Below are 20,160 nucleotides of genomic sequence, written 5' to 3' on the forward strand. Positions count from 1 at the left end.
ATAGTAGCAATTCCTGCTCTCTAATATTTTAAAAACAGTTAAATGAATGAAACGTATAAAGCATTAGAGAGTGTCAGACACATAGCAACCATCCAATAGTCACAACCTGGCATGTGAATCATCAGAGCATTAAGTGAGACGGTTTGTGGGGCATCTGTCTGTCAGTACTGTTACTCTGAAAGCATTCTTTCAGAATGTGGACCTGAGGGAAAGCTGTTGTAGGATGAGTTAGGAGAAGGTGAATCTCTGGCTCCATAATGGATTCTTTGAGAGCTGGGAGTGGTGAGAATGGAGGTGGAGAGGCAGAGGTCACTCTTACAAATATTTTCATGGAGACTCTTCAGGACTTGGTGGTTGAAGATGAAGCGTAAAAAGGACAAGCCAAAGATGGCATCAAGGTGGAGCCTCTGTGCTGGGGGAGTGGCTTCCATGAATGATGTGTGTCCTGGATATCAATGTGTAAGACAAGATTTTAGTTTTCTAGTTAAAAATGGTAGATATTTCAGTTTCTGGTTTTAATAAATGCAGGAAAATTAAGAGTTTCAGCTCATTTATGCGCACATCTGAAACCTGATCAATGTTGGTGAAGGAACAATCTGATTACACAGTTGGACTACAAGGAAAATTATGCCCGTGATGCAACTTTGAACTTTGAGGACATCGCAGCTTTTTATTGAGGGCACTGAAGTGGAGGAATGGCTCCTCTGAGAGGAAATTAAGCAAGAGAAGGGCATGCTGGTGCTCAGAATGAAGAAGAGAAACAATACAAGAAGGAAGAATTGAAAAGGTCCCTAGAGAAATCAATATGCATAAATTAAAGAACGGGAGAAGAGGAAATGTGATCGCAATAGCAGAGAAAATTTAAGTAAATGGGATCTTGGTAAAATGACTTAAAATAAGTCAAAGGTATAAAATATAACTCACTCTGCATACGTAATCATGGACTTTAACCCAACTTTGTTTTCATCTTATTTCTCCTTTTCTTGTATGGTGCCTGTGGATCCTAACATTTGGAAACCCATGGAAGCCCAGAATACCATTATTAGAAAGGAAAAAGTCTAAAGGCATTTGAACAAAAAATATTTTAATGAATTGGTATCTTTAGTTGATAACATATTAAATGTGTGTATATTGTTTAACTTTAGTTGAATATTTTTTCTTCTAGCTTTATTTTTCATGATTTCTCCTTCAAAGTGTCTTTCCAGCAGTCCTCAAACCAGAGCAGTAAACACCTTGAATAAGTGGATTTTCCCAGATAATTCCGCTTATTTCTGTGCCAAGCACTAGGGCTTTGAATAAGCCTGAGTCAATGCTTTTGGGAAGAAGAAAGGAAATTAATTTGTATCTGGCTGGTGTGGTAGGCAGAATAATGACCCTCCCAAGAACATCCATATCCTAATCCCTGCAACCTGTAAATATATGACTTTTCATGACAAAAAGAAAGTTGCACATGTGACTAAGGTTAAGGACCTTGAGGTGGAGAGATTAGTTTAGCCTGGATTATTCAAGTTTGCCTAGTGTAATCCCAGAGTCTTTAAAGTGGATGAGAGAGGCAGAGTGGAGTGAGCAGGAGATCTGAAGAGGGAAGAAGGTTCAGGCCAGTGCCATGCTGCGGACTTAGAGATGGAGTGGGGCCAGGAGCCAAGGAAAGCAGCTGCTTCCAGAAGCTGGCAGAGGCACGGAGCAGGTTCCCTCTCGCCTGGAGCCTTCAGGAGGGCACAGAGCCCTGCTGCTACTTCCATTTGAGCTCTGTGAGACCCACACTGGACTCCTGACCTAACTTTTTTTTAATTTAAACTACTAAATTTATGGTAATACAGCAGCTCTTAATACCTAAATTATGCCAGAGAGAGAGAGAGAGAGAGAGAGAAAGAGAAACCCAGGAAATGCTAGATAAGACAGAGATAGAGAAAGAGATAAGAGCAGCACAGAACTGCCCAGATAGCTGCCCTGCAGAATTATGAACTGCTTTTGTTTAAGCCAGCTGTCCCCAGCCCCCACGCAGTTGGCTGATACCAGTCTGTGCCCTGTTAGGAACCAGGCCGCATAGCAGGATGTGAGCAGCGGGGGAGCAAGTGAAGCCGCATCTGTATTTACAGCTGCTCGCTGTTGCTCACATTACAACCTGAGCTCAGCCTCCTGTCAGATCAGCAGCAGCATTAGATTCTCATAGGAGCACGAACCCTATTGTGAACTGTGCATGTGAGGGATCTAGGCTGCAGGCTCCTTATGAGAATCTAATGCCTGATGATCGGTCACTGTCTCCCATCACCCACAGATGGGATTATCTAGTTGCAGGAAAACAAGCTCAGGGCTCCCACTGATTCTACATGATGGTGAGTTGTATAACTATTTCATTATATATTACAATGTAATAATAATAGAAATAAAGTGCACAATAAAGGTAACATGTTTGAATCATCCCAAAACCATCCCCTGTCCCTGGTCCCTGGAAAAATTGTCTTCCACGAAATCGGTCCCTGGTGCCAAAAAGGTTGGGGACCACTAGGAGGCTACTAAACTTTGGGGTAGTTTGTGATTTTGTGATAGGTAAAATAGATATAAATCAGCTCAGTTCTGGTCAAGGAGGCATGAAAGCGTCTGCAGTGAAAGGTTTTCCTTGCTGGTGAAGGAGCCTCACAGGAAGGAACGGGTTGTGCTTTTCTGCCTCTGGACCTTTCCCTGAGGATGCTCTGTCAGAGCCGTGGCACTGTCCTGGAGGGGCAGGGAAAGAGGATATGCTGTACTGTGTGCCTGCAGTGGGCAGAGGAGCTGTGGGCAGGAACCCCAGGCAGTGGCCACATTCACCTCGGTTTCCCTTTCAACAAGGCTGGCTGACATTTCCCTCACTAGCAATGCATTAGACCCGAGGTAGCAGTTAAAGTCTAGTCAGGAAGAGGGAAAAAAAATCTAGACATTTATGCAGAATAGCATTTAAAACAGAGGGTGAGGGAGTTGCGAATCTGAAGTCCTGCATGCACAGGCTTGAAGGAGCCTCCTGAGTTCAGACTGACTTGGAGGTTTCAACAAGTCAGAAGTTCCAGCACTGGAAGAATCCACTGGCCCATCTACAGCTGTCTCCAGCTCGGGTGCAGGGTGTAGGGAGTTTCCGGGAAGATCCCAGAAAGGAGGCCGCTTCAAGTCTCCTCTGTACAAAGCCCTCACATCTCCTCACCACAGCTAAAGAAGAACGACAAGCACACATTTCCACAAGTGGAATTGTGACCATTGTGACTGTCAGTTTGACAGGAATGAAATCCTACTTCTCTTCTGATTTCCAGACCTCATGCAAGTGCCTTTGGTTGACAGAATCTCATCTGGAATCTGGCTGCCAGGGATTCTGGCAGGTGCAGCATCCGGTCTTCCAGCCCCTAGATACGGGGCTCTTAGGGTGGCCATGGAATTTGTCATCCAAATCAAGACACTTTCGAAAATGAAATGCAAGCTTGGTAATAAATACAACAAGGTGAATATTGGACTGGTTTCAGGGAGCCCAAGCGAAGTGATGCAGAATCATAGACAGAGAGGATGGTGCTGCTCGGCAGGAGGCAGGCTGGTGCATCTGGTCAACCATGGCATCCTATCTCCTTCTGGGATGGAGTGAGGGCCCAGCGGGAGAAAGCTTGAAGCTCTCCCTTTGAGCTAGCACTTTATTTATTAAGATCCTAATGGGCATTTTGGCACTTCCTTCCCACTCTTCAAATTCTAAGAACAAAACTGCAAAATAACAGTCAAGATCATAGCCAGGCAGCAATTGTTTCGTGAACTCTTACTCTATACTGGGCACTGCTCTTGGCACCGGGGATAGAGCGAGGGTGATGAGCTGTCTGGGTTTGCCTGGGGCTGTCCTGGAGTCAGCACGTCAAAGTCTTGAGAAACTACCTGGTACCAGGCAAACACAGACACTTGGTCGGTTTGCTACAGCAGTGAGCAAGGCAGTCTTCACACCAAGGAACACATATTCAAGCTGGAGGGTCCAGAGACGAACGCAAAACACAAACATAAGACAAAGGGCACAACTTTATGTAGAGTGTGCCAGCAGGTGAGAAAGAATTTAAAGTATTTATTTGTATATTGGTGCATCTGTTTATTTTATAAGATGAGCTGTCTTCTCTCTCCAGTGGATGAAAGAGCTGGTTCCCTCAGGACACTGTTTGGTTTTTGGAACCACCGTTGACCACTTCAAGCAGGTGTGGGTGCTTAAGGGTGAATAAACACCCTTGCCTGGGGTAGGGCTATGGAAGGACCTTTTCCGGCTGATGCAGCCTGCCCTTCCTGAAGCCATGTAGTCTTCGGGCATGAGGAAGCAACTTTTCAAATAGGCCACATGTCCTAGGAAGAGGAGGGTGAGACTCTGGCCCTGCCCCCTTTGAAAGCCAGAATTGTTAGATGCTGTCTGATGGCTGAGGGCAATCCTAACTGAGACCTGGCTAGAAGACATACCCCAGCCCCTCAAGCGAGCTGGCCATGAGGGAAGGTGGGCTGGACCCAGGGGGTCCTGGTCCCTGCTGTATCAAGGATGACCCACTGTCCTGGTTTTCCTGGAACCGAGGGGTTTCCTTCAAACCCACAGCCCCCTTCCTGGCTCTTAGGGTGACCATAGAGTTTGTCACCCAAATCAAGACACTTTGGAGCGTGAAATGCAGGGTTGTTAATAAATTCAACAAGGTGTATATTGGACTGGATTCAGGGAGGCTGAGAGATGTGATCTTAACCAGGTTAGATAACATCGTACCAGATTCAGATTCCAGGGAGGGGCGGCCCAAGGTGTGGCTGAGACTGGAGACCCTCCCTCATTCAGGCACCTCGCTAAGGTGGTGGGGTTTGGGGACAGTGCCTGTTCCGTAGATGCTAACTAAGCAGTTCAGATATAAGCTACATTGTCCAATTGCAGATGAAAATGTTCTCAGTAAAAAATTCTCGAAAGAATACATCTTAATTTAAGCAATATGGGGTTTCTGCCATTTTGGAAAATGAAATTTTCTTTAAATAATCTGAGACACAGCAGTATTGAGAGTTCAGGAGGCAAAGCAACCTTTTTAACACGGAGAGGGTTAAAACACCCTCAGTGGACCCCGACAAGAGTGGAGCCCACTGGGCCACAAGTAACATGAGGTGGGGGCTGCCTTCCTGGGTGACCGGCCGTGGCCTGGCCGGGTTCTGCGCTGCCATCAGTGTGCTGAGGACTGGAGGTCCCACAGCTAGCCAGGCATGGAACAGGATTTGAACCCAGGTCTCTCTGCAAAGCTCACACTGTTTTACTTACAGGATGGCAACTCTCGCCCACTTTACTAAGTAGCCATAATGCAGTGTGCAATGTTATCAAATAGTTGCAGCAGAAGGAGATGTGGAATGCAGAGGAGAAAGGCATGAGCTTTGTCAGGGGACTGGAACTGGGGGAAAGAGATAGTGGGTATCGGCAAGTTCCTGTTTGTCCACATAGCTGTGCTGGCTGCTGCTTCCTGGTGTCATTTAGAAAAGTTCCCAAAGAAAAACTTAGCACTTACCCGGGCCTGATACTTGAGGTCTGGAGTGCTTAAGATGTGTGTGTAAGTACTTATTTCCTTGAAACCTTGAGACCCTCAAGAGAGGGGGACTAAAAACAGTGGAGGAAGAAAAGAACTGTGGCCAAGGGAGTCGTAGGGGAAGTTTGCTGGGCCCTTGGCAATGCTAAAACCAGGTAAGAACCAGGGTGTGGATTTCTGCTCCCAGGAGCACTTTTCACAGCAGTTCATCCATTGCTTACTTTTATGGGGATGTGTGTGTTGCAAAAGGTCTTCAATGATTGATTGTGCAAACATATAACATTTCTGCAATATACTAAGTGAAGACCTTTTTACAGAGTGCTGTCAATAAGTGCCTCATGAATAGCCGTTCATAGCCTGACCTGCTTAATAATGGAAAAGAGTATAAAATTCCAGGTAACTAAAAAAAATATTTTGGATGCATTCTCAACATTGTGTCTTGCCATAGAGGAGCATAGGACATGCCTCCATTTATTCAAGACTTCTTTTATTTCCTTTGATAAATTAGCAAATTTCTTTGTTTAAATCCTGTAAATTCTTGAGATACATTCAAATCTATTCACATGGGCACACATTTATACTTGCATATACATACGCATGTGTAAATTTTGCTGTTCTTTTGGATATGATATACAATAAAGCAACTGAGTCTTATAAAATTATTTTGCTAGGCAGCTTATTAAATTCTTTTCTGTTTTATTTGACTGTGTTCTCTAGGTGGATCACCTACAAATCATACATTTTAAAAAATGTTCAAGGTTCACAGCTCCTATTCCTTTTTAAAATCTATTACATTTAGTTTAAACCTCCGGAATATGTTAAATATGGACAGTGATTGTGGCCATTCTTGTCTTATTTCAAAATTGAATTGAGATTTCTCTAGTGTCTCACTATCAAGGTTGCTGTTAGTTTCTCATAAATTTTCTTTATCATGCTGATGAAATTACAAAATTGTATGAGTCTTTCCCAGGAAAGGGTATTTAAACTTATCAAGTATCTGGCCAGGCACAGTGGCTCATGCCTGTAATTCGAGCACTTTGGGAGGCTGAGGCAGGAGGATCACCAGAGGTCAGGAATTCAAGACCAGCCTGGCCAACAAGGCGAAACCCTGTTCTACTAAAATTACAAAAATTAGCCATGCGTGTTGGTGCATGCCTGTAACCCCAGCTACTTGGGAGGCTAAGGCAGGAGAATCACTTGAACCCAGGTAGTGGAGGTTGCAGTGAGCCAAGATCGTGTCACAGTACTCCAGCCTGGGCAATAGAGCAAGACTCCGTCTCAAAAAAAAAAAAAAATTGTCAGGTATCTTTTTGGCATTTACTGGTTGTGCTCATCATAATTGCCTTTTGTTGCTGGAGGAACCTGAGATGTTTGTTCTGCAGGAGCTTCTGCTTTCTATGTTCAGTTTGTTGCTTCCTTGTGGGCTCTTAGTGTCTTTTAACTCAGTCTTTTATTGCCTGTATTTTCTTTTTTTCTTTTTCTTTTCTTCTTTTTTTAGATGGAGTCTCACTCTGTCACCCAGACTGGAGTGCAGTGGCGCGATCCTGGCTCACTACAACCACTGCCTCCCAGGTTCAAGTGATTCTTGTGCCTCAGCCTCCCAGTAGCTGGGATTACAGACGTGCACCACCACAACCGGCTAATTTTTGTATTTTTAGTTGAGATGGGGTTTCACCATATTGGCTAGGCTGGTCTCAAACTCCAGAGTGATCCGCCTGCCTCGGTCTCCCAAAGTGCTGGGATTACAGGTGTGAACCACCGCGCCCAGCTATTGCCTGTGTTTTCTATGCACTGCTGGTTACTTCTAGAGGCTTGGCTGCATTCAGGCTCAGCTACTCAGGGAAGAGGACTTCCTAGGTGGCGCTGCTTTCTTCCTGCTGCATCTTGTCCGGAGCCCCCTCATGCCTGGCTGTGCCCTATTTAGCGAGATTATGGTTGATCCGAGGGCTCAGGTATTGTCAATCAGCAGCATCTTTCATTATAAGGTTCCCCATTAACCTTCCACCTCATGGTTTTAGCATCTATTAACAATTGTCTCCATCTGTTATTTTAATAGGGGTTGCAAAATGGTGACGAAAAATAACTATGATTGTTTTTTCCACTTAGTAGCTGAATTTTTCTATAAAGAGAAACTCGGGTCACCTTGAATTATAAATTGTACAGGAAAGGCAGGGTAAATGCTTGATTCCTTCTTTCCTTACCCTTTGTTAGAACAGTGAGTTAGTGCCTTGGTGACCTTAGAAAAAAAGAGGAAGGAGGGTGCTGATGTGATGCTGCAACTAGGGATGTGATGGCTTCTGTTGTTTCCTGCTTCTGTCAACAACTGGTAAGGTTAAAGAATACTTTTGCTTTAAATTGTTCAAAAAGCCTTTTGTAAGGGTCATGAACAAATGTTGGAGAAAGGGCTCTGTTCATCTCTGAGTGGTAATCTTCAATCTATCTCACTACTTTCCCTCTTTACGCCCATTTGTTCTGCTGGTTAGAACATTTAGGACATCTGTTCTCTGGAGGGATAGGGCAATTTCATTTGTCTCAGGTTATTTTTATTGTTTGTTTTGTAATTTATTATCGATCATGTGATGTTTCAACGTTTCCCCTATTTGCTGAGTAAAATTTTGTAGTTCCATGTTGGGGGGACAATGTTGCGTCCTTGGGGCCAAGATCTTGGGATGGCTGTGTTTCTCTGGAAATGATTCAAAGGTAAGTCTTGGGTTCTTTGTATTTATTACAAGATTTCGAGAGCCTCCAAGAAGAAGCTAAATAAACCAGAGAGGATAGACCTCTACAGAAAAACAACAAAATATATCTCCATTGTGCCTGCCTTAAAAATAGCAATAGCTAAATAATAAAAAATTAAAAAAAGCAAAATAGCAGTAGCTTTTTTTTTTTTTTTTTTTTTTTTTTTTGAGACGGAGTCTGGCTTCGTCTCCCAGGCTGGAGTGCAGTGGCGCAATCTCGGCTCACTGCAAGCTCCGCCTCCCGGGTTCACGCCATTCTCCTGCCTCAGCCTCCCGAGTAGCTGGGACTACAGGCGCCCACCACTGCGCCCGGCTAATTTTTTCTATTTTTAGTAGAGACAGGGTTTCACCATGGTCTCGATCTCCTGACCTTGTGATCCGCCCGCCTCCGCCTCCCAAAGTGCTGGGATTACAGGCGTGAGCCACCGCGCCCGGCCAGCAGTAGCTTATTTATGGGATGTGGGTGATAAGAAGGAGAAGGATGTGTGTGTGTGTGTGTATGTGTGTGTGTGTGTGTATTTGCCTGTGAACACTGAATTAGGGAGTGACCATGAAAAAGTAATTTGGGAAAACCCCCAGCCTCTAGCGATCTGGATTTTGTGAGTCAGGGAGTAAGCAAAAGATTAAAAGATACTTTCAAGCCAGTTTCCTTTAGGTATAAGCAGTCTGGATAGATAGGATTTGCATTCATCCTATTGTGAACCATGTGGGTAGACGGTGACTGTTTCACACAATGTGTGAGGTTCACTTCAGGGCCCATTGAATAATTTTGAAGAAGAGTTTTGACTCAAAAGAAAACTTGTCTTTGGGTCTGTCCTGCAAAAATCAGTGGGTGTTTTGGGTCAAGGCTGTTTTTGTCTTTTTCCTTGAGAAAATCGAAAGTTGAGGCAAAAAAAAAAAACCAGCCCCAACGCTGGCAGATTGGAAACAAGATGGAATTGGGATTGTGACCACACTATGGAAACCGTACAGATGGAAGTGATTGCATGGCTTCGTCCTCATTCTACAAGTGCTGATTGAGCACCTGGTGTGGGCAAGGGCCCTGTGCAAGGATCTGATAGAGCAGGGATGAGATTTTACCTGGGCCTGGAAGTGCCTATAAGGCTCTAGTAAAAAATGCAGAGGGTCAATAGGCATCACAATAGGATGTGGTAAGTGTTTCAGAGAGGACGTATTTGGGGTTCTCGGGAAACTCACTGCACAGATGCAGGCCCCAGGGAGAGTATCTTATAAGATACATTTGAGCTGAGACCTGCTGGATGGGAGAGGGATAAGAGAAGGTGAGGAAACTCCATGTGAGAACACCCTGCCCCATCAGACTTTGTCCTCAAATTACACAATGTAAGGTGGATGAGCAGTAAAGACTAGGAGTGAGCAGAAGAATTGTAAGACATAACACCGGGAAAATGGCAGCGATCAATGACACAGGCCTTGCAAGTCGGTAAGACATTTGGATATTCTCTTGAGGACAGTGAGGCACTGAAGGGAGTGACGAGAGTCAGGCAGGTGTTTCAGAAGGCTACCTCTGGCTACCTCTGGCCCACGATAAGGCTCAGTAAACACTTATGTCATGAGAGGCAGTATTGCACTTTCTTCTCCCTTGCTTTCGGACATGCAGTGGTCCAGCAGAAGAGACCAGTCCTGCACCTGTGAGGCGTAATTAAATGTGCAGGGTAGGGCAGCCCCATGAGTGCCTTCTCACCTGTCAAATGTGGTCCTTCCTTCCTAGTCTTTCTGTGAATTTTACACACTAACGCCTCAGCCACAATCCTTCATGGTGGTTTAACCAGGGGGGAACCTCCATAACCTAATAAATCAAAGGAATCAATAAAACTAACTTTGCCATGGCCTGGTGCCGCTAAAAAAAATAGTGTTTCTAAGAGACAAAAGCTGCTAAACGTGCAGGATTCGTTCTCAGGCAACACCGACTTGTGTACTTTTTCTGTCGGAGAATGGGAGGCAAAGAAAAAAAAAAGACAGTATCTAGAAAGTAAGACGGAAACATACTTAGATATGGGCAGAGATAAGAAAGCTTCTTGACTTAAAGAGACAGCTGAATCTAACGTGCTTTGATTGGCAGAAAAAGAAAACGGGGAAGAAAAGGCAAAGAAACAAACTCTGATTTCGGCGGGGAGTGTAGTTTCTGTTTAGAGTTAGAACAAAGGAGAAGTGCGTCCTTTCAAATTGTAGATTCTTTGGGGAAAAGAGGGACAGAACTTTATCTGAGTTTGAAATGAGTCTGGGTAGCTGCAGTAGTAAAGTTGCTTCCAGAAACAGGTAAACCTGACTTCAAAAAACCCCGCTTCATGAAATATTAGCGCTTCACTTCAGTTGCTATCTGAAGAAGTGCTGGTAGAGAGAAGAGCTCAGGGGCACAGGCAGAGTCAGCTCCCGAGTGGGCTGAAAGATCCCTGCAGCTCCTGCAGTGCTAATTAAGGGAGGGAGCAACCAGGAGCTTGCAGTGACCAAGAGGGGGTTGAGGCTAAGAGGCCGCGATAAACAGGATGATAAACAGGATACGATAAAAGCCCTTAACCAAGACACAGATGGGAAGAAGCGTTAGAGCGAGCAGCACTCACATCTCAAGGTTAGTAACCTTCTCAGAAAAAAGATTGGATGTGTCTGAGCTCAACTTTTTAAATCAATTGTGTGCGAAAGGCTGGGGGCTGCCAGTGAAACCGCGGCAAGTTGATGCAGCAGGAAAAGAGAGCTGCGAGAAAAAGCTGGAGTAAGTTAAGTGCTCGGTGTTCTGCAAACTGTTAGTTTAATGAGGGGTGCAGTTTGTAGTAAAAGGGTGCCATTTAAGTGCTTTTTGTCAGTCTGTCTCTAGAATTGTGTTTATAATAGATCTGATAGTAAAGTTCTCGAGAATAAGAAAACTGAGCTAATTTTACCAGCATCTGGTCTGTCAAGCTAAATCTTCCTTCTCTCCAGCAAGACTGAAAAAGGATGAACTTAAATAATAAATGTCCATGATCCAAAGATTTATTATCCTACTCAAGGGTTGGGAAGCTTTTTTTGTAAAGGGCCAGATAGTTAATATTTACAGCTTTGTCGGCCACGTGGTGTCTGTCAGTTGTGAGCTAGCACCTCTTGGTTCCAGCATCCTAGCACAAAAACAGTGGTAGATGGTATGTAACCAAATGAGCATGGCTGTCGCCAACCAAACTGTTTATGGAAATCAGACAGTGGGCTGCAGGCAGCCCTCAGGCCATAGTTTCAGAGCCCTGTCCTGGAGGATCCCTGCTGAACCCCAGCGGGAGTTGTTGTTGACTGGAAGTGGGGTTCTACTGGCCACTCAGCAGTAGCCTCACTCCTGGGGACACGTGTATGACTTGCTAAGGTTCTAAGGGTATCATGGTCTAGAGGAGACCATGCGGCCCACATTGGAAAGATTCTCTTAATGAGATGATTTGAGGAAGGGAGCAGAAACCCAGGCTATTGTGTTCCTATGGAAATCTTACTGGAAGCAAGAGCCTCTTAACAGCTGGGGCATCCCAGCAGAAGGCGGGCTGACAAACCCTCACATCTGAGAAAGAGCGGAGGGAGCAAAGGACCTCACACTGTTATCTTCCCAGCCCCAGTCACTTGTTCTGAGTTTAGCTAGATTTTCTGTTAGCAGTCCTCTGCTTTCCAGCATGTGAATTGTTTTCCAAGCAAGTGTCGAAAGATACCAGAGCAGATTCTCCATCACACACATCAGGTGTTTTTGCATACACTGGGGAAGGTGGGGTCATTGAGTAGACACCAGGAGACTCCACCCAATGCCCAGAAACCGTAGAGACATCTGGGGAAGCAGGACATATTGTAAGTAGCAGAAACAATGAAACTGAGGTGACAGGGAAGGTTCAGCCTGCGTGGACAGCCTACGGGAAGAAGAACAGTGTGGCTGGAGTGTTGCCTGTCCCCACCCTGCCAGGCCACCTAGGAGTCTGCATTCAGAGGCAAGCTTGCGAGATGAATTCATGCTCTTGTGGTTAGCTGAGACATTTTTAATAGTAGAGAAATCCAGTAATATTTTGATTAATGACTTCCCTGAGGACAAAGCTCTTTTATACAGACAGCTCTATTAGAAAAAAAACCTCAAGCCAAAATCCCTTCATAAATCATGCAAAAAATGGCTGCCGACGCAACAAAAATAGCTCAAGCGCCGTCTCTATTTGTCTTTGGTTAGATGTTGATAAATAGGGCTCATCTCTAGCAAAGTTGTAACAGCTGAACTTTGTCTTCAGCTGCAAGTCTTTCAGCCCCTTTCATTCGAATCCGTGACCTCTAGGGCCCTCGATTCCAGGGTGCAAATACACTTAAGTTTTCTTCATCTCTTGACTGGTTGGCTCTGGATGCCTTGGGAATAAGGAGCTCCTACAAGTTATTACCAGTTGGCACCCTTTTCCAATCCTCCTCCCACGCACCTCATTTCTTCATCCTGAGTGAGGAAGTTCGCTTTGGGCCTGATCGTAGAAGCCACCGAGAGTGGATGATGCTGTGTTTCATCTCATTTCTCTTAGGATTCGAGGCAGTACAGTGTTGCAGATGCCTGGCTTGGCCCTCGGCCCTTCTACTTCTCTACCTGCCCCTCTACCCCACTTTACCCAGCCCTGACCCCTCCCTCAGAAAATATATATATGTTTTGGCATTTGTTTAATTAACACGTAATGATTTTTAAAAATATATCATTTATCTGGCAACCTCGACTATCATGATCCTTTGCATTATTTATTTCCAGCTGTTATCACAAAGTTGTGACACAGAGTGTGTCCATGGACTCTATGCTTAGACTGTACTATGATAATGTACTGTGTTCTTAGAATGTACTTGGCATCTTTGGACCGGGGTGGTTGGGGGATAAACTGAAATAGATAAATACGTGGCCAACAGCAAGATGGAGTGGCATCATTCATTGGTAAGACCTGGGGTGAATGTGAACTCTTGCTATTCACTAGCAATAATTTTTAAAAATTGAGGTGAAATTCATATGACATTGTTCTCCTAAGATTTATTCAACATAAGATTAAACTTCTTTTTTTTTTTTTTCTGAAACGGAGTCTTGCTCTGTTGACCAGGCTGGAGTGCAGTGGCACGGTCTTGGCTCACTGCAACCTATGCCTCCAGGGTTCAAGCGATTCTCCTGTCTCAGCCTCCCAAGTAGCTGGGATTACAGTTGTGCACCACCATGCACAGCTAATTTTTGTACTTTTAGTAGAGATGTGGTTTCACCATGTTGGCCAGGCTGATCTTGAACTCCTGACCTAAAGTGATTCACCTGCCTTGGCCTCCCAAAGTACTGGGATTACAGGTGTGAGCCACCGCACCCGGCCAAGATTAAACATTTTAAAGTGTACAGTTCGGTGGCGTTTAGTACATCTACAGTGTTCTGCAACTACCACTTTTATCAGATTCCAAAACATTTTCATCATTTTCAAAGAAAACCCCATACCTTAAACAGTCCCTCCCTATTCCCTCCTTCCAACAGTCCCTGGCAGTCACCAATCTGCTTTCCATCTCCATGATTTAACTATCTGGATATTTCATATAAATGGATTCTTACAAAATGTGGCCTTTTGTTTCTGCATTGTTTGACTTAGCGTAGTGTTGCCAAGGCTTATTCATGTTGTGGCATGCATCCGCCCTTCATTCCTTTTTATGGCTGAGTAATATTCCATTGTGTGGATTTGATCACAATTTGTTCATTCATTCGCTCATTGACAGACGTTTGGGTTGTTACCACCTTCTGGCTTTTGTGAATAACGCTGCTATAAACATTGGTCTGCAAGTATTGGTTTGAGTATATTCTTTTGAGTATATACCTAGGAGATAAAACTGCTGCATCATATAGTAATCTTGTTGAACTTTTTGAAGAATCTCTAAACTGTTTTTCACAGCAGCTGCATTATTTTACATTTCTTTACAACTCTTGTGCAGCAGTACACAAGGGTTCCAATTTCTCCACATTTTCCCTAACATATTTATTTTTCTCTTTTTGATTATCGCCATCCTAGTAGATATAAAGTGAGTTCTCATTGTGGTTTGTATTTGTGTTTCCTTCCTGGCTGATAGTGTTGAGCATCTTTTGGAGAAAATGTCTATTCAAGTACTTTGCCCATTTGAAAATTGGGTTGTTTCTTTTATGTTAAAGTGTGAGAGTTCCTTATATGTTATGGATATTAGACCATCATCAGATAGATTATTTGCAAATAGGTGCTTGCATTCTATAGGCTGACTTTTCACTTTCTTGAAAATGTCCTTTGAAGAGCAAAAGTTTTTAATTTTGGTAAGTCCAATTTATTTTTTGTCTTTTGTTGCCCATAGGTTTGGTGTCATATCTAGGAATCCATTGCCAACTTCCAGGTCTTGAAAATTTACCCCTGTGCTTTATTCTAAGATTTCTACAGTCTAAGGTCTTACATTTAGGTCAACCCATTTTAAGTTAGTTTTTGTGTTTCATGGGAGGTGGCCATCCAGTTGCCCCAGGATCATTTATTGAAGAAGCTGTTCTTTCCCCATTCAGTGGGATTGGCACCTTGTTGAATATCAATTGTTCATAGATGTGTGGGCTTATTATTATTTTTATTTGTATAAATTCAAGGGGTACAAGGGCAGTTTTGTACAAGGGCAGTTTTATGTAGTGGTGAAGTCTGGACTTTTAATATAACCATCATGTGAATAATATATATTGTACGCATTAAGTAATTTCTATCCCTCACCCCTTCCTACTCTCCCATTCTTCCAAGTCTCTGATGTCCATTATTGCATACTATATGTCCATGGGTACACATTATTTTGCTCCCATTTATGAGTGAGAACACGTGGTATTTGAGTTTCTGTGTCTGAGCTGTTTTGTTTAATATAATGGCTTCCTGATCTATCTATGTTGCTGCAAAAGACATGATTTCCTTCTTTTTATGGTTGTGTAGTATTCCATTGTGTATATATACCACAGTTTCTTTATCTAATCCTTCACTGATGGACACTTAGGTTGATTCCATATCTTGGTTATTGTGAATAGTGCTGCAATAAACATATAAGGACAGGTATATTTTTGATATATTGATTTCTTTTCCTTTGGGTAGATACCCTGTAGTGGGACTGCTGGATCTAATGGTAATTCTATTTTTAGTTCTTTGAGGAATCGCCAAACTATTTTCCATAGACGTTGTACTAATTTACCTTCTCACGAACAGTGTATAAATGTTCTCTTTGCTCCGCATTCTGCCTAACATCTATTTTGATCATTTCAATTTCCTTGGTCTGCGTCTATGTATATGCCAGTAGCCACACTGTTTTGATTACTGTAGCTGTGTACTACAGTTTTGAAATTGGGAAATGTTAGTCTTTCAGCATTTTCTTCTTTTTCAATACTATTTTGGCTATTCAGGGCCCCTTGTAATTCTATATAATATGTTCAGACTTCAGAGGTGGTGGAGTCAGTAGCTCAGTAACGCCATCTGAGCCCCACGTTCATTCTGTCTCTCTCTACCACCCTGTTTGTCCTTCAATATGGCTGCCTGTGGTCACCAGGACAGCATTCTTGTTCATGCATAATGAGAGGAGATAAAAATAGAAACAGGGATGGAGAGAAGAGAAATTGTTCACATTCCGTGCTGTTTTTCTGGCATGGAATGTGAATAACTTCCTTCAATCTGATGGGCCAACTCAGGCCATAGTTGGCTTCTCTGACCCTTCAAATCAATCATAGTTTTCAGGCTGGGCATGGTGGATCATGCCTGTACTTCCAACACTTTAGGAGTCCAACATGTACAAGTGCAGGATTACTTGAGTCCAGAAGTTCCAAGCAAGCCTGGGTAATGTAGCAAGACCCTGTCTCCAGAAAAAATAATTTAAAAAATTAGCTGAGTGTGGTGGCTCACGCCTATAGTCCCAGATACTCAGGAGGCTGAAGTGGGAGGGTCACTTGAGACCAGGAGTTTGAGATCAGCCTGGGCAACATAGCAAGTCCCCATCTCTCCACAGACACACACACATGCACGCACAAAATCATAGTTTTTCATAGACTAGCTTAGATTTGTCATAATATCCCTGTGGTGTGTGGAAAGGGGTGGATACTCAAACTCAGGCACAATACTGCCAGGAGTGAGGAAAGTGAAGCGGGTGGTGGTCAGTTATCTTTCTAATCACTTAAATCTGATCATATTGTTCTGGTGCTTAACAATCTCCAATTGCTCTTAGAATTGTATCAGGAAGTGTATGAGGCAAATGTACTCCCACCCCACTCATCTCTACATCTTTCTGTTTCCATCTCCTCTCAATGGATCTAGCTACAATGATTGAAAAACTTCCACAGAGTCTCTGACTTTGTGCACCTGCTCTCCTATCCACCTGGACTGCTCGTCCTCACACCTGGCCACACCCTGCATGTGGCTACAGCCTCCTGCTTCTGCAGATTCCAGAACACACTTCACTGCCCGAGAGCCTTTCCTGACCACCAACCTGACGCAGCCTCTGCTCGGCTGTAGCCCCAGCCATTCTCTCCCACACCTGTGTGTGTTGCTTCCTTTTCATAGCATGACATGCACTTCATAACTGTGCGTTTATTTGTGTGTTCGTCTGATGTCTGTCTTTCCAACTAGACCGGGGGTATGAAAAACTTTTTCTGTAAAAGAGCAGGTAGTATTTTAGACTTTGGCCGTACACTCTGTTTTGAGATCACTCCAGGTGCAGTGTGTGTGTGTGTGTGTGTGTGTGAGAGAGAGAGAGGGAGACACAGTGTGTGAGTGTGCAAATGTGTGTGAGCATGTGTAAGGGCATGCATGTGCATGTGTGTGTGTGTGAATATACGCATGTATGAGTGTGAGAGTATGTGTGCACATGCATGTGATTGAGATTGTGTGTCAGTGTGCATATGTGAGCATGTGAGGACATGTATAAGTGCATGCGTGTGAGTGTGTGCATGTGTGTGAGTGCATGCATATGTGAGAGTATGTGTGCACATGCATGTGCTTGTGAGATTGTGTGTGAGAAAGTGTGAGTGTGTGCACATGTGAGTGTGAGCATGTGTAAGTGCATGTGTGTGTGGATGTGTGAGAGTATGTGTGCACACACATGTGATTGTGTGAGATAGTGTATGAGTGTGTGAGACAGTGTGCATATGTGAGTGTGATAATGTGTAAGTGCATGGATGTGTGTGAGTGTGCGTGGATGTGAGAGTATGTACATGCATGTGATTGAGACAGTGTGTGAGCATGTGTGTGTGAGTGTATGTGTATGTGCGTGCATGCTGTGTGTGTGACTGTGGTAGAGCATGTGTGAGTGCATGCGTGAGACTGTGTATGTGTGTGTGAGTACATGCATGTGTGGGAGAAAGCATGCGTGGGTTCATGCGTTTGAGTGTGTCAATGTGTGCATGTATCGGTGTGTTCGTGTGTGAAGGGACACAGGTCTGAGGCAGGAGATATGAATGCAGGAGCGGTATTTAGGGAGACCCTGTCCTGAGGACCTCAGGAATTCTCTGGACTTGGTTTAGAGAATTGTAAACCTCTAATTCTGGGTTTTGTAGAATTACAAATCTGGACTGGGATTTGTAGTTTTATTTTTGCTGGTGCCTGTCAGGAGAAAATCTTGTCATTAGGACATAATAGATGAAATTAATTTTTCCAACTTGATGGAAGTCTTCCATGTCCTTGCCACTCCTGTTTGTTCTGTACAGTGACCAAGATTATCTTTCCAAAATGCGAAGTTGTGTGCACCCCTTCCTCCATCCGCTTCCGGGCGGCTCCACGTTCCTCTCGGATGTGCTGACGTCACAGGCGTTGCTGAGAGCCTGCTTTGCCTGGGGAATTGTGCTGGGTGCTGGAGTTACAGACATCAGCATGACGCCACGGTTTCTGATCGCCACGTTTCAGTTCCTTTATGTGTGTCACTCACGTCACCTTTCAATCCAGACTCAGTCTCATTTTCGGTCACTTCCCCACCCGCAAGACTGCAGTGACACCATTTCCTGAAACACCCCCATTGTCACGCCTCTGTCTTTCTCCCACTTTTTCTATAAAACCTTTTCCACGATCTATTAGAATGATTTGTCCTCTCTCTGACTGTCATAAAACTTAGCAAATGACTTTGTATAGAGATGATCACATTTTGGTATGATAAATTGCCTTTAAAATTGATATGAGCCACTATCTTATGCATAACCAGAGAGCAGAGATGTGTCCTCTTTATGATTGTCTTTCCAAGGGACTAAGCAGGGGACCCGGCATCACTCAGTAAAATTTGGAGGAATTGTTGGATTGACTTATTTACAAAACAGAGATAACAGATACCTCTTTTGACTACATCACAAAACAACTAGAGGCACAAATAATATCACATATGTGAAAGCTTTTAGAAAATATGCCATATAAATACAAAGCAACACCATGCTTGATTATATGCACACATTACAATTCTGATTATCGTTACATTGTTGATTTTATATTCCCTGAGAAAGTTCCCACATTAGATACTCATGCTGAGTAGTCGACACTTGCTGATACACTTTGAGACTGAGTCACAAAGTTCAGGGTTGGCATTAGATAAAATTGTCTTCAGTGGTTTCTGCTCCTACTTTTCCCAATTTTTACTCATCTTCTATTTTGACACTCTTACCAGGGTCAAATGCATTGATACAATTCCTCTTTTTATAGGGGTTTACTTTTTATACCGACGTGCTATTATGTTCCTAACAAGTTCTTAAGAATTAGAACTTTAGGCCGGGCTCGGTGGCTCACGCCTGTAATTCCAGCACTTTGGGAGGCCGAGGCGGGTGGATCACGAGGTCAGGAGATCGAGACCATCCTGGCTAACACGGTGAAACCCTGTCTCTACTAAAAATACAAAAAATTAGCCGGGCCTGGTGGTGGGCACCTGTAGTCCCAGCTACCCGGGAGGCTGAGGCAGGAGAATGGCATGAACCCGGGAGGCGGAGCTTGCAGTGAGCCAAGTTCACGCCACTGCACTCCAACCTGGGCGACACAGCGAGACTCCGTCTCAAAAAAAAAAAAAAAAAAAAAAAAGGATTAGAACTTGTTTTTTTTTTTTTTTTTTTAAATTTATTTATTTTTTAAAATTTATTTATTATTATTAAACTTCAAGTTGTAGGGTACATGTGCACAATGTGCAGGTTTGCTACATATGTATACTTGTGCCATGTTGGTGTGCTGCACCCATCAACCCGTCATTTACATCAGGTATAACTCCCAATGCAATCCCTCCCCCCTCCCCCCTCCCCATGATAGGCCCCGGTGTGTGATGTTCCCCTTCCCGAGTCCAAGTGATCTCAGTGTTCAGTTCCCACCTATGAGTGAGAACATGCGGTGTTTGGTTTTCTGTTCTTGTGATAGTTTGCTAAGAATGATGGTTTCCAGCTGCATCCATGTCCCTACAAAGGACACAAACTCATCCTTTTTTATGGCTGCATAGTATTCCATGGTGTATATGTGCCACATTTTCTTAATCCAGTCTGTCACTGATGGACATTTGGGTTGATTCCAAGTCTTTGCTATTGTGAATAGTGCTGCAATAAACATACGTGTGCATGTGTCTTTATAGCAGCATAATTTATAATCCTTTGGGTATATACCTAGTAATGGGATGGCTGGGTCATATGGTACATCTAGTTCTAGATCCTTGAGGAATCGCCATACTGTTTTCCATAATGGTTGAACTAGTTTACAATCCCACCAACAGTGTAAAAGTGTTCCTATTTCTCCACATCCTCTCCAGCACCTGTTGTTTCCTGACTTTTGAATGATCGCCATTCTAACTGGTGTGAGATGGTATCTCATTGTGGTTCTGATTTGCATTTCTCTGATGGCCAGTGATGATGAGCATTTTTTCATGTGTCTGTTGGCTGTATGAATGTCTTCTTTTGAGAAATGTCTGTTCATATCCTTTGCCCACTT

At 43.7% G+C, this 20,160-nt stretch overlaps 1 protein-coding gene across 4 annotated transcripts in view; it reads left to right on the forward strand.

Moving 5' to 3' along the window:
* Positions 1–5,214: 5,214 nt before the first annotated feature.
* The window catches only part of CD226 (CD226 molecule), a 104,184-nt gene continuing 89,238 nt past the window's right edge, over positions 5,215–20,160 (forward strand). The window contains exon 1 of one of the 4 annotated variants that reach the window (XM_008013813.3): positions 5,215–5,680. The gene's annotated coding sequence lies outside the window, so the exon portion shown is untranslated. The other 3 variants (XM_008013812.3, XM_037987991.2, XM_008013814.3) reach the window with 3 other exon arrangements.

Source organism: Chlorocebus sabaeus, chromosome 18, assembly GCF_047675955.1.
Source record: "Chlorocebus sabaeus isolate Y175 chromosome 18, mChlSab1.0.hap1, whole genome shotgun sequence".
Taxonomy (NCBI): Eukaryota; Metazoa; Chordata; class Mammalia; order Primates; family Cercopithecidae; genus Chlorocebus; species Chlorocebus sabaeus.